Below are 13,686 nucleotides of genomic sequence, written 5' to 3' on the forward strand. Positions count from 1 at the left end.
TCATCACTGATTATATATTTATACTGAATTTATTCTCGCGTGCAGAGCCGCGCATTACTGGCTATGAAGTTTCGCGGTACGCGAACTGCAAGCTCATTTCGTCGGGAAACTTATTACATCGAACGCACTGTAGGGACACGACGTGATCGTAACGTCAGCGAAACATAAATAATGCATCACGATTTATCCTTCAGGAAGAAAAGTAAAGCGAAGACAAAAAATTATAAAATATTATACCGATCACACAGAATCTATATATAGTACAGGTAAATAAAAAAAAAGCGCACCCTTGTGAATCTTCATTACTCCAAACGTCGCAAAAATCATCGTCTCTCGCTCTTGTACCTGGTCTTGTTGCTCGTTGTGAATCACGCGCGACCACGTGATTTTTGTTCTGGCATTATTAAACGATGCTGTGAATAAGAGGATACGTGTACGCTAACGCCATACCGCGTTATAACGATGTGTACCTATGTGTGACATGGATAACTACTATCTTTGTAACGTGCTGTATAATCAGCGACGATGCATCGATATCAATTTGATTATATTATATCTAAAAAAATATTGGTAGACAATTATTTTAAACACCTTGAAGATATGGATTTTGATATTGGACATTTATACAGAAAACCAGCTGCATGATTAATGATGGAGTAAATGAGTACATGACGAATTCTCTAACATATTATTTTATGTAGGAAATTTTAAGGTACTTATTTTTTTACAAAAACTTAGTCGTTTTTAAGCTTCTTCTTTGTAACCCACTGAAATTACTTCTGACACTTATTATTGTCGAAATGAAAATTATGAGAGAAGAAGAGGAATCGTGTCTAAACGATTCCCTGATGACTTGTACGAACCTTCATCGAATCTATCGTCGTATGACTAAACGTGAATTATACCTGGTGTCTTAGATACACGTATCGTGGGCGAGAGATACGTCTCGCCGAAACTTCCTATACTTATCCTTTCCACAGGGAAAGGCCCCTCGATCACTACCGATCCTTATCGATCGACGAGCGTGTAATCGATTATTACCAATCAAACGTGTGTAGGTCGATATCCAGCGGCGTCCATCAGTCTGACCTTTGTCCGCGTATGCTGGACCATCGATTATACTCTTACCTATGCATTCGATTTTGTTCCACGTTTGAAACGAGTTATCAAAAGCGATATCTATACGGATGGTACAATGGTCACACGTGATTTACCTCGTTAGCAAAATTTTTTAAAAATACCCTTCGTTACGTTACCGTCGCTTCAATCAAATATCCAGGATATTCCCGCCTGTTTATTTTTAATAAATCCGTCATGCATCACGTTTATGGTTGCATGACGTTTCGCCCGTAGTTACGCCCACGATTCGAAATCGATGCGATTCAATCGAATGACTTTTTAATCCATACCCGATACTTGACGAGAGTCGTGTACACGTGTCTTTAGTCTGTCAAGTTCCTTGCTGACGCACGTGACAGTGACAGTAGATTAGGTAACAGCGATATGGTATAATAGTAAAGGAGTCATCAGTGCCTAGTCTTGCCAGCAAGGTGCAACCGATTAAAATTCCATCAATATATCGAGGGCAATGACTAGGCTAATTTGTAACGGTCGTTACCTTCAGAATGTAGAGCCGACCATATACGAAGTACCTGAGTTAGTTAGTTAGTCATTTATAAGCTGGATACCTCACGCGCTCGATTCTAGCACGTTACTATATACTATACATACACGTGTTATGTATGTACCTTTAACGAGTAGATGGGTGTTGCCGAAAGATTGGTCACTTTTAATTAAGATTAATGAGGATCCGGTTGGGAAATGTTGATTACCCGAATGCTATACGGTAGCTTCAAAGGATTTCTCTGATAGCAATCGGGAATAAAGACGATTTAATAGTAGATTGCGTTACGCAATTACTTCGATTAATATACTCGGTACAGGATAATTATACATTGTTCATGATGTTCTTTGCCGATCGGGTACCTGGTAATTTTCTACGTGAGATATGGAACGCGCGTTGACAATCTGTATGGACAGTTTCTCACGTGGCGCGGTGTATGAAATTATTGAAAAATCTGTTTGTACAGCTACTGCTAGTGTGACACTTCCGGTGTGAAATTAACAAATCATGTGTCTGGTTGAAGCGCCTGATAAGTAGACACGCAACGTTTTAAGTGTCATGTCAAGCGCACTGTATGGAAAATGTGTCGAGTAACAGAGAGAAAGGGAGACAGAGGAAGCACAGTGGAGAGTCAATCCGAAAGGATAAAATCATCGTGGATGATGATTGTTCGTTCTGAAAATCCATGATGGCTATGCTCTACTGTGTAGGAGTAATACGTGTATAACTTGTCGAGTTGTTATTACCGTGGTTAACTACGGCACTGATCTCTATGTCTCGGGGACTTCCGAAGCATATGCATCAATGACACGGTTAATCGACCCGTAGCTCAAGGCAAATGTCATGTTTTCATTTTGGCGCTCGTGTGTCCTGTATCATGTCGTATTATTACTTAGATGAGCAAATTATTAATAAGGAAATATATTAGAATTACATTTTTTGACGATTTCCCACCGGGTATACACTCGTTACAAAGACTTATAACGTCAACGTAAACAGCCAGAAATAATGCAAAAATTAAAGGGTTGCGACGCTGGTAGTAAACAACAACAAAAAATTCAAATTTTTATAAAACTGTTACTTTTAAGAATTACCAAGCTGAGTTGCATACCTTGTTAAGCGGAACAAATCGTCCGTCTGTATACCAGGGTAACGGGGTCGCAAGTTTACAAAGACACAAGGGTAGTTGTTGTTTAGAATAAATTTGCTAGCTAATAAGCAGAGATAAAAATTGCATTAAAAATATTCATAGAAGAGCCAAACTTAGGAACCGTGTCCATCACTCATTACGAAACGGATAATAATATTATATTGCAGCGAGCATGAAGAAGCTGCATATACCCAAGCATCGAAGACCGGCGAAATAAATGTCTTAGCTATTTTACCGACGCAGGTAACGTCGGTAGCGCGCTACCACCGTACCGCCGTAAAGCTAAATTATTGCCGTATTGTTTCCGCTTTGAATTTTTATCACCGACGCAGCGCTAATGCTCGCGAAGTGCGCCGCGTTACGGGCCTTTTGTACCAGGAAGAGAATTACGCACGCTTTGCAGGCTTGTGACAAAGGTAGCCCAGGGCCCGCCCTCTGCGCGTACATGTAGGTGCACCATGCTGTACTTTATTGCTCCCCATGAAAACGTCAGGAACGGTCAAAGAGATTGCGGGTACCGTGTCTTATGGGTGAGAGTTGGAAATGAAGGGAAGTGTTATATGGTAGTTTCTATGGCAGAGAGCGAGATGGAGAGAGAAATAGAGAGACAGGAGGAAGGGAGGAGAGAGAGAGAGAGAGTATTCGCGTAATTAATACACGAAGTTGTTCAGGGAGCCAAGTCTAATTTCATACACTTTAGTGTAATTAGTGTAACAAAAACTTTTCTCCAGTGCTATTATAACATGTGGGGACGAGTACATGTCGGTCTGTGGAGTCGAGAGGATCTCTACGTTCGTCGACGAAATTTACTCGTTACGTAAAATACGTCTATTACGTTTTTTTGAGCTACACGGATCCAACTCCGATTGAACTCGTTTCAATTCGAGACCTGGTGCTTTATTACGTAATTTTGGTACATTGCTGTAATGGCAGTTTCTATACTTGTAATTGTCTCTCGTGCTTGTGGCTGTGTACTATATAGGTAATGAAATTAAGGAAAGTAGAGTTTTAGGTTTTATCAAAGTTCGAGAGTGGGCTATTTAAGGAAATAGTAATTTATATTTATTTAATGGAATTAAAGAAATTCATTTAGGATTTCGTAATGGTAAAATGTTCAGATGTCTTTTGAAATTCTTAGGGGGATCTTCAGACGCGCCCATAAATATTGTAATGACACAAGCAAATATTTTCGGACGGTATATTCATCCGATGCAGTTCATGCATCATCATGCAAAACGGATTGATCCTGACTGATGTCACAGGGCTCCTCTCTGTTCTCATGATTTTCGATCTGTGAGGCTGTTATGACTTCAGGCAGTGCCAAGGCATGCGTGAAGTGTTCCACACCCCATGACGCACCGTGCGATGACGTTGTGCGTTTATGGCGAAACGAATGAATAGACGCACGTGAAAACGCGTGAATCAGACGCATTTGCGTTTCACCGGTTTCCCGAAAGATCGTGATGGAAATGCCAAGTGTTTGAGCCGTGCCAAACGGTGAAGGGATCTTTTCAAGGGAATGATCCTTTCGTAGCAAAGTGGAAGGACGTCATCGATTTTCGGATGCGAAGTGATCATAAAGTACGCCAAGGGCTTAAGGTCGTAGCCACTTATCTACTTACTCCTGACTCTGCTTACAGGTTAGGATAAAAATGGAGGAATGAAAAATCGGATAATATGGGGATGAAAAGTATCGCTTTTACACGTAAATATATATGTATGTTTATAATGTTAGATATCGCGAGGGTTAAGCGATGTTCTATTAACGTTAATACGCGCGATGAACACATCAAGTCTGCCTACGTGTTTGCCAAATTAGCCATGCAGTAAAGCAGGCGAGGTGCGGCACCAGTCACGCCCTGCACTTTATTCCATACACGGTGCATAAAAGCGTCCACCGAAAATAAGCCAGAAGTGAGAGAAGAGGAGAAAAAAGAGAGCAAAGACGATATCTCGGAGCCAATCCGCGGGCCTTTCGAAACAGGCAAACTGGTTCGGTTTCTCAGTCTTTTTTCTTACCCTCCCGATCCTCTTCATCCATTCTTTCGTAATTTCGTTATGTATATACATATATTTTTTTGGAATTCTCATCGAGAAATTCGTACTCGTAACCCTTTCGCAAATGGTTTCAAGTGCCTATAGCTTTCACAGTAGGACCATACATGTCCCTTCGATTTGCATGTAAATTTGCTAAGAGGTATCTTAATCCGGTTTCTGACAAAAAACGGTTTTCGGTGATTCGGTCAGCAATTTTTCTGGACCGTACATACATATACGGAACATTGCGAAATGTTTGTTTTTTTCTTATTTTACGATACGAAGATAAAGGATATATCTGGTATACCGGACGAGGACAACCAAGCGATATAACGGCCACGGAAATGGCGTGCCTTCGACATGGAATCGATATTTCGGGATCGGGAAATTGTGCAATTTATAGAATCGAGGCGGAGCCCATTTGTCGGCAAGTACCAAGAGCCGGAGAGTCATTCGAATAAATGAGTTTCGATAATCCGTTGTGAAATTTCGCTAGTTCAGGTTACAGAACATATACAGATATAGGAATATTATTTTCAATGGTGTTCCATTAAAAATAATTAACATATATCACATATGAATTTATTTCGCGTACAACCGTCTTCCTATGGAGTTAGGAATAAAAGAGTGCACGTATGCACATATACGGTGAGAATAAAAGGGTGAAAAAGGAAGCACGTGAAATACTACTATTCTATAGGAAATAAATGTTTCCATGTGTCATATGGGAACCCAAGACCGGGTGCATCTTTGTTCATTCTTCTCGAGGAAATATTATCATCCGAAGAGAATACCCCGTGGATGATTCATGGGGGTAAACAATGCGGTTGGTTCGGTTCGTGAGAAAGAGAAAAAGGATAATCCGAAGAGCATGGCAAAAAGGGGAGTAGGTATCTGATGCCTCGCGCAAAGACCGCACACCCCGTCACGTTTTGAATGACGCATGTGAGATTGGCTTGCATAAGAAGGACCTTAAGATGCTCGTATGTGGGATGCATAATAAGGAACGCGGATCCGAGAATGAACGAGCTGCTATGGCCAACATATTCTGACCTGGACACCAGGTTCAAGGCTAACGTATTCAGGTTTCGAATATACTCGTAGGAATTCGATTTTCTATTTGAACATTGAAATTCTTATGATTTTCGTTCTGAGCATTGGGAAGCCGGAAGTCGTATTTCATAGTGTTAAGTACCCCTTGTACGGAATACGTTCAGTTTGGTTTTTCTTCTTTGGTGAAAATCTGACTTAAAAGACAAGCTGTGTAGTTTCAGAGTTTTGTTTGGAATTTGCGATGTTTGTTATTTCATTTTCAGGTAAAATTAGCGATGAGATGCTGCATTGCAAGGACGTACCAATGCTAACGGAATTGTTAGAATTAAATATAAAATTTGAAGGATGAGGGATTTTGAAAAATTTTAGTAACTTTATTTATTCACTTCTTTTTTTTATTAACTGATAAACCAATAGCAATAATTAATCATTGAACATTCGGAACACTACGTTATACAGTATGTTAACAGAAAATATTCAATTAACATGATACGTATTTGAATATAATGGAAGCTTTACATATTGAATTGCTTACACGTGCTGTCGTACGAAGAGTGCGTGCCGCCACGTAATTTATGTAATTCACTTAAAAGCCGCGAGTAACACGTTCGATTATCCGCATTAAGAAACTGTATTTCGAATATAATTACACAAAACATTAATTCCGCCAATTATTTAAATTTCCCTGTAAAAGTAAAAATTTTACATCTGCACTTACAATACGCAATGAAATTAAGGTACAAATTTTTAATCATTAAACACACATCGTTTGGCTTATATGCGACTCACTTTTGTTACCATGAACATTAATAAAAAGAATCTTTTTAATCTAAATACTATTAAAATTTCAAGTTTACGCGTTTCCTAAAAACCAATTATACTGCAGCCAGTCCACGCAGAAGCATTTGACAATTTTTCTTCCACAGAGGAAAGATGCGCGACCACTTTTAGCCAATTAGCATCGTCAGGCAATGGCTGGCTTCATATTTGTTCACGAGAGCCACTGCACGTTCTTCCCAAAGTCAAACAAGTCGAGCACTACGTCTGGTATACACTGTCAGTCAACATCCCAGCTACCTTGGTTCGCTGAAACGGACGTCCTTAACCGCATTAAACCGTAGAGTTGAATCTGCCATTCGCAAGGTAGAATCGCATTGATCGATTGTCCCTCGAGAACAAACAGCATCGATATTCGCTGCCCTCTGTGCACTTTCATTTAAACTTCTGACCGTGAATGTTAAATTAAAAGATCTCGTTTCAAACGGACTATATATACCTCTATAGCACGTCCGCGTTAACTTTCTATCCATTATCAGTGTACCGTAGACAGAACCGTTTTGTCAATATTATATATTACATGCATATGCAGCCATGACCAGCTGGATTTAAGATCCACGTAGCGATGACAACGGTGGCATTATTTGGAGACAGTCAAATTTACGTGGTATCGTGAATTTTTATTTTATCTCATTCATTACTATTGTGATTATTTCTTTTCTTCTTGCTGACTTTCTGATAATAATTTCTATCCGTGCTGGCATCGTATACGTATACGGGTCAGCAGTTTTACGTGAGAAAATACGATGCTTAGGTGACGCTGGCTCAGCAGGAAGGGTAACGAGATAGATGGTTTTATAACGTCCTAAGACTACAATGTGAAGTTTCGTGCTTGTTTTTGCTGACGCGTTAAAATTTCTTCGCACTTTATCTAGTTATTCAAAGAGCGAGAAATTCATTTTTTTTTGGCGGACGCCAAAAATAAGGGGCTCGTTATAATCTTCGGATCACTCGGTTTCTGGAGTTTGATTGAAATTGAAATTTTAGTCTCGATATTGGACAATGATTTTACTTTTGAAATATTTCGTCTTTGAAAAACAATTTTACTATTTCTTTATGACTATGCATATAGTGATTGTTAAATTTCACATATAGAAGGGGGCATTGAAACCAAGTAAAAACCACACTACGCGATTCGCTGTTACTTCGCGGTGGGCTATCACCGGAACGAATGGTAATATGTCTGGAAATTGCATTGAGAATTCACGCGTAGACGCAGAACGCATGACATTGAAATGTGCATCTGCTAGATGGAATAATGAGCGTGAAAGAATGGCCACTGCTGAACAAGCATTCGTCGCAGATACGCTTGCTCACTTTGCTGACTCGTTCATTCTTGTATATATTCTACGAAACCTTTCTTCGACAATCATTATGCCAAGTGTGCTATGACAATAAAATATTTATCCGCGTAGACTGACATGAACGAGAGTCGGAACATTATCTGCTTTCAAAATGAAAAAGAAAAAAAGAAAAAAAATGAATACGTATATGCCACCGAAGATATCAAGAAGAAAGATCCATTTTTCCATGTAAAAGTAATTTTTGGAAATTGCTACAAAAATATCGAAGAATAAGTTAGTCAACAACTATCAGAATTCACGTAGCGACTGTAGTTATTGACATCTAGAAATGATATTGATGTCACGTTATTGCTGTTCCATACTCCGCTGTACTATTTTCAATGAGCAAAGCACGTCGACGTAATCTGCCGACAAGAAATCTCTTGCACGATGAAATAATACACCCTTGTCAATATCAAATTCCACGAAGGATATCGACAAGTCTATATTCACTCGGTACGATTGCAACACAATTACGAATTTCTTATCGGCATCAGTTTCATTTGGTACAGTTGCTCGAAACTGGTATAGAAACGGTTAACCGAGTTTGGTCGAAATTGAAAACTTGTCGATAAATCATATATTCTCGATGATACGTGTACCTACAAATATATATCGTATAATATATTCGATATATTATATACATCGTTATATACATATATTATACACACAATATAAATGAGACCCGAGCAAGGAGGAAGTGTCCTAAAATTGTCAAAGCCTAGATCTAAACGTTCCTAGAACACGTTTCTGTTGCGCCTGTACAAAATTCTTCTTTAATCTAAGCCCATGTTACTTAAATATAAATATATATTCTGCTTAAAAGTCCATTTTACTCTCAATGTTGAAATTCGTGAAGAGTCACAGGATATATATTATATATGTATACATATAGGAGCACAGGATTGATCCTATACCGAAGGATGGTTCATAGTCGGTTAACCCGAAGTAAACCTTCGATCCTTTTTATAATGCATCGATCGTATAAGCCAATAGCATGCTGCTTTTGAACTGGAGTAATCCGATCAAATGCAAAGTTGTAGGACCGTTAGAACTGGCATAGCCGGAACGGAGTATTGAGCTGGAATAGTTTAGAATGCAAGTAAAACTCGATATCCTTTAAAACAGAAACAGTCGTAATTACGTTTGACATCTGTAGCGAGAAGATTGGCCTGGTTTATGAAAAAGTCAATGATATAAATTCAAGTATAAATATAATGGTGGATATACGTTTCAGGGTGGTCCTTGACCGAAGGGTAGTACACGGTAAAATTATGCCACTGCAATGAAATGTACTTTTCATAGGGTCAGTAGGTTGAAACAACTTTATTCATGTCGTGGATACTTTATTCGGACACCATTCTTGCTTAGGATATTTGCATAGTTATTGATTCTACGTTCTGGCATTGTACATGGAACTATTTCATGGCCATTTTTTCTGAATTAATTAACGACTTCGCACCCCGGTCGTAGATCGGGGAGCGTTGATTGGCTATTTGATGTTGTCGTGTCGGTGTCAGTTTGATTATTAGCTGCGAGATTAAATCCCATTTGCATAGGCGCATAAATTAACTTGACCCTTGTTGGGGTTTACATTGTATCGCGTAGAATATCAAAGGGTCCTTCTAATTTTCTTTATATTTCGCGAGACAAGATGAAAATTAGAGTACTGGCCTCGCTGAATGCCAATTACGCAATCTTACGTTATTGTTTGCGCGAGTCATTATCAAACTTGTTGCTATTATTTAAAAATGCGAATATTTAAATTTTCAAATTTTTCCACGTCGATTAAAAATAAATGAAATATCACAAAAAGTATAGAGTGATCATATGACTTAATGGTTCGATATGAAGTCTGTAAGAAAAATTAAAGAATTTACTTAGTATTGCTTCATAAATAGTTTGATAGAATTTTTATAATTTTACAAAATTATTTATACTTATCAGAAACTACGTCCAATATACACTATGTTCCTCTTGATTTTCAATCGGGATCAAAAATGCAGGCCACAAGAGCGCAGTGGAATGGTGACAAGTCGAAATGTATTCTGCTTGTGCAGAAAGTATCGATCCCGTCGAAAGGTAGCGATCGTTAATTAAGCCGATAATAACAACAATAGACGTGAAGTATGACGCGAACGCGATACGATAGATGATCGCGCAAAGTCACGAGAGGCCATTTTTCGATTTATTTTTATTCCTCGTCTTATTATCCACCCGACACGAAAGTCGGATATCACGTTCAAGAGCGGTAGACGGAGAGTAAAGAAAAAATGCAAGAGAGCTCGAGAACAAGCAACACACGGGAAACAAGTTTCGCCAAAGAAACGAGCGAACCCACAAAAATATTCGTTGTACAACAGAAAACAAAAACGCGCAAAGTCACACGATGCATAATTCATCGAAAAATTTCCCAATTTCAGATTCCACGCTGTTTCGCGTGTCCTCTCTCTCCTCTCTCACGAGTCATATTCAAGCATTGCTAAGGGACACAAAGGCTGTGCCATTCAGTTAATATTTTTTCGTCTCAATTCTCATTTATTCGATGTCCATCATATATTTCATTCCTTTCCGCCAGAACCCAAGGATTTCATTTATTAACGTTACCTTCATACAGGTGACAGCAATGTCGTTTATTAATATGGCCCTTGCTGATATTTCCTGTTCGTCGCGATAGAAGTAAGAAAAAAATTAACAATCGGCCCCTGCGCCTTTTTGAGCCGTCTCATTACCATCACGTGAAAATTTCGAAATTCTCACGAGGCTCCGCTAAAGGCGGTTCATGAAATAGATGAAAAAACAAGAAAAGAACTGAGAGGGAAACAAAGGACCTTACGGCCATAACTTTGCCAGGGAAACAATCGAAGTAACCTAATAAACGCTTAACGGAAGTTTCTCTGATTAATTAAATTCGCACCACTAATTTATCATGTTGTAGGGATTGATGCTCAGGAGCCATTAGTAAACGCGGTGTTACGCCTTTGTTTCAATTCCATAAGGATTCAAAGGATTTTCGTCTATCCAACCAAATCCTCAGGTGAAATTCTCCGTGAATTCTATGCAAGTCGATTCCATTGAAATTAAAGGCAGGTATTGTCGATAAGCTATGAACAGTTCCCTCGTTTTGTATTATACACTTAATTAATACTCTGCGACACCGTATTTCAACTCTGTGACAACTATCCGGCGATAACAAAGTTAATTTTACATGGTATTGAGAATCGTTGAGTATCCGATGTACTTTGGTAATATAGCGACTTAGTAGTCTTATATCTTTGTACACGCTTCAATAGTATTTACTGGTGTTATTCATTATCGGTCAATAGACTAAATAATCGTATGGTGGCTCTCAACCTTTCCTATACATCGCTATAGTACTTATACTATACATATAGTCATCATAAGAAAAGTAATACATACAAGGAGAAGAACACTCTCCAGACGCTGATGGTTATCATACTTGAATTATCAGTAATTTGAGAGTTAGAGACATGTGCATATCTCACGTATTTCGTAGGCGTAGTAGGTGATATCTCGGATAACGTAGCGCGGGTCAATGGCTTGGATATATATATATGTTTAAATCAAGTTAGGTTAGGTATTGAAATATTAGAAAAAATACAGATGGAATGCCTTTATCACTATCAATAGAATGCCGAATGCGTAGAATAGACACAGCTATGAAATATTAAGGCTGTGAAAATTTAAATGGTTAATTAAATTTTTCGTATATAAAATATTAATGAATTTCTATCAGACTCACGATTGGATTGAAAAATCATTTATTTTTCTCGTAAATGGTACCTTATGTTCGATGATACTTTCAACGGAACTGTTGAAACTTTTGTTTTACAGTTGATACTGTATGGATCCAAGTTCGGACAACACTTTTCAAATACTGATAGTACTGACGGATACACTTATGTTGTACGTTCGAGACTGACGTTGTGAAAATGATGATGACAGCCGGCTGACTGACTTGTATACTGATGAATTGACCTTGCGCAGAGAGACTTGTCTGATTTTGTCCGAAAGTAAAATTGGATGACTCAAGTCACTGATTAGGGGCTAGCGCGATAATAACTAATGGCGGCGTTACCGCAAATCATTGCGAAATTCGCGGTGACTTCACGCTGTGATAGGAGCATCACATAATCGAAGAAATGAGGCGTCATAGTTTGGCCTTGTTAACGAATTTACTCTTTGATACTTTTAAAGGACTTGACAGTGATTCTAAGATATGTGTATATAATTGTCACGTCCGATTTTTTTTCTTATGTATAAAAATATATTGAGACTTATAAAAATTCAACAAGATACCACGATATCCAAATTAACGTGATAAAGAAAATTTCAAAAATTTAATGTCCCTGTGTACATGTGATACACTTGTTCCGGAGAAAATGACTCGTAAACATAAAGTTTTGTACCTTAGGAGAATTTTCAAAGTACCTACAAATTGGAACAAGTATTTGGTATGCGTTCTATCATGAATCAACTTGGATGCTGCTCAAGTTGCGAGAACTTTACTCGGAGAAGGAGTTTCTAATGAAGGAAGATTTTTGTAATTATACTATCCGTGGGAAATTCGAGTATACAGTATATATATATATACAGGCAACTCAAGGTTCGTTTGACGCTATTGATAAGAACCATCGATTCGAGAGAGTCGTTCCTGGAATTTCCAAGATTCTGGGATTTCATAGAGAGCAACATCCAATTAACTTGAAATCGTGATCTCTTACCCAGATTCTGTATATGTGTATATGAATGAATTACGAAATGCGTTTGACAAACTAATAAAAAAAAAAATGATATGAATAGCATATAGAAAACATTTGACGAGTTTGAATGGCATTTTAAAGATTTTACTAGTTTTCCAGATAAATTCAATAGAATTCACCTTGAGTGACGTAAAGGAAATTTGTTGACAATTTCTATTTCCAGATTCGATGCCAAGATATTTTTGGTCGCCTTGCATGCTTTCAAAGAGTTTTTGTCATCGGTTCAGTAAGGTTGCGATCGTTTCTTTAGACCTTCGACATTACATGGCTTTTCAGGTTGGTATGGAAGTACGGAAAGAAAAAAAATTCCTCGAAATTCCCAGCGCGGAAAATCGAGAAAGGTAGAACGTTTGAATGTCAACCGGTCCCGTTCCCTGTCGTCTAACAATACCAGCCCACAATTTCAGAGAGAGAGAAGAAGAGAAAAAAGAGACATGACAAGAGAGATGATCTCTGTATAGTTATAGATCCCGTGGGAATTATTACGAAACACCGTAACGTCCCGATTTTGTGAAAACGACAAACCGCCGAATTTCTCTATCTTATTTTTATCCAGTCTCCCTCCTCTCGCTCCCTTAATTAAATCAGTCACGACAAATCGCATTTTATGGACCATTCCCCACAGCATCATCCAAGACTCAGGATAACCGCATATCGTATATTAATACGCAATAATACATTATATCTAAAAATATAGCTATACTTTATATACACAATTTAACTGTTATGTATGTCAACACAAAATATACTCAATACGTATATGTATTAAAAATATCTTATTCCCAAGTCAATTCAATATTTCCAATCAAATTAATATTTCACTCACGTATTACGTAATCATTTGCTCCCCCCCCCCCC

The 13,686-nt window shown here is 38.2% G+C and overlaps 2 protein-coding genes across 5 annotated transcripts in view; one reads left to right on the top strand and one right to left on the bottom strand.

The window, feature by feature from the left end:
* Nucleotides 1-13,686, top strand: part of LOC107263714 (synapsin) — a 92,833-nt gene that overhangs the window by 40,873 nt on the left and 38,274 nt on the right. The window lies entirely within an intron of this gene.
* Nucleotides 1-13,686, bottom strand: part of LOC107263715 (tissue inhibitor of metalloproteinase) — a 40,630-nt gene that overhangs the window by 13,208 nt on the left and 13,736 nt on the right. The window contains exon 1 of one of the 3 annotated variants that reach the window (XM_015731208.2): nucleotides 11,849-12,022. The exons of the other annotated variants lie outside the window; for them this stretch is intronic. The gene's annotated coding sequence lies outside the window, so the exon portion shown is untranslated. Of the gene's footprint in view, nucleotides 1-11,848; nucleotides 12,023-13,686 lie in introns of those variants that run through there. 3 annotated transcript variants of the gene reach the window in all.

This window comes from Cephus cinctus, unplaced genomic scaffold (assembly GCF_000341935.2).
Source record: "Cephus cinctus unplaced genomic scaffold, Ccin1 Ccin1_scaffold0160, whole genome shotgun sequence".
Lineage (NCBI taxonomy): Eukaryota > Metazoa > Arthropoda > Insecta > Hymenoptera > Cephidae > Cephus > Cephus cinctus.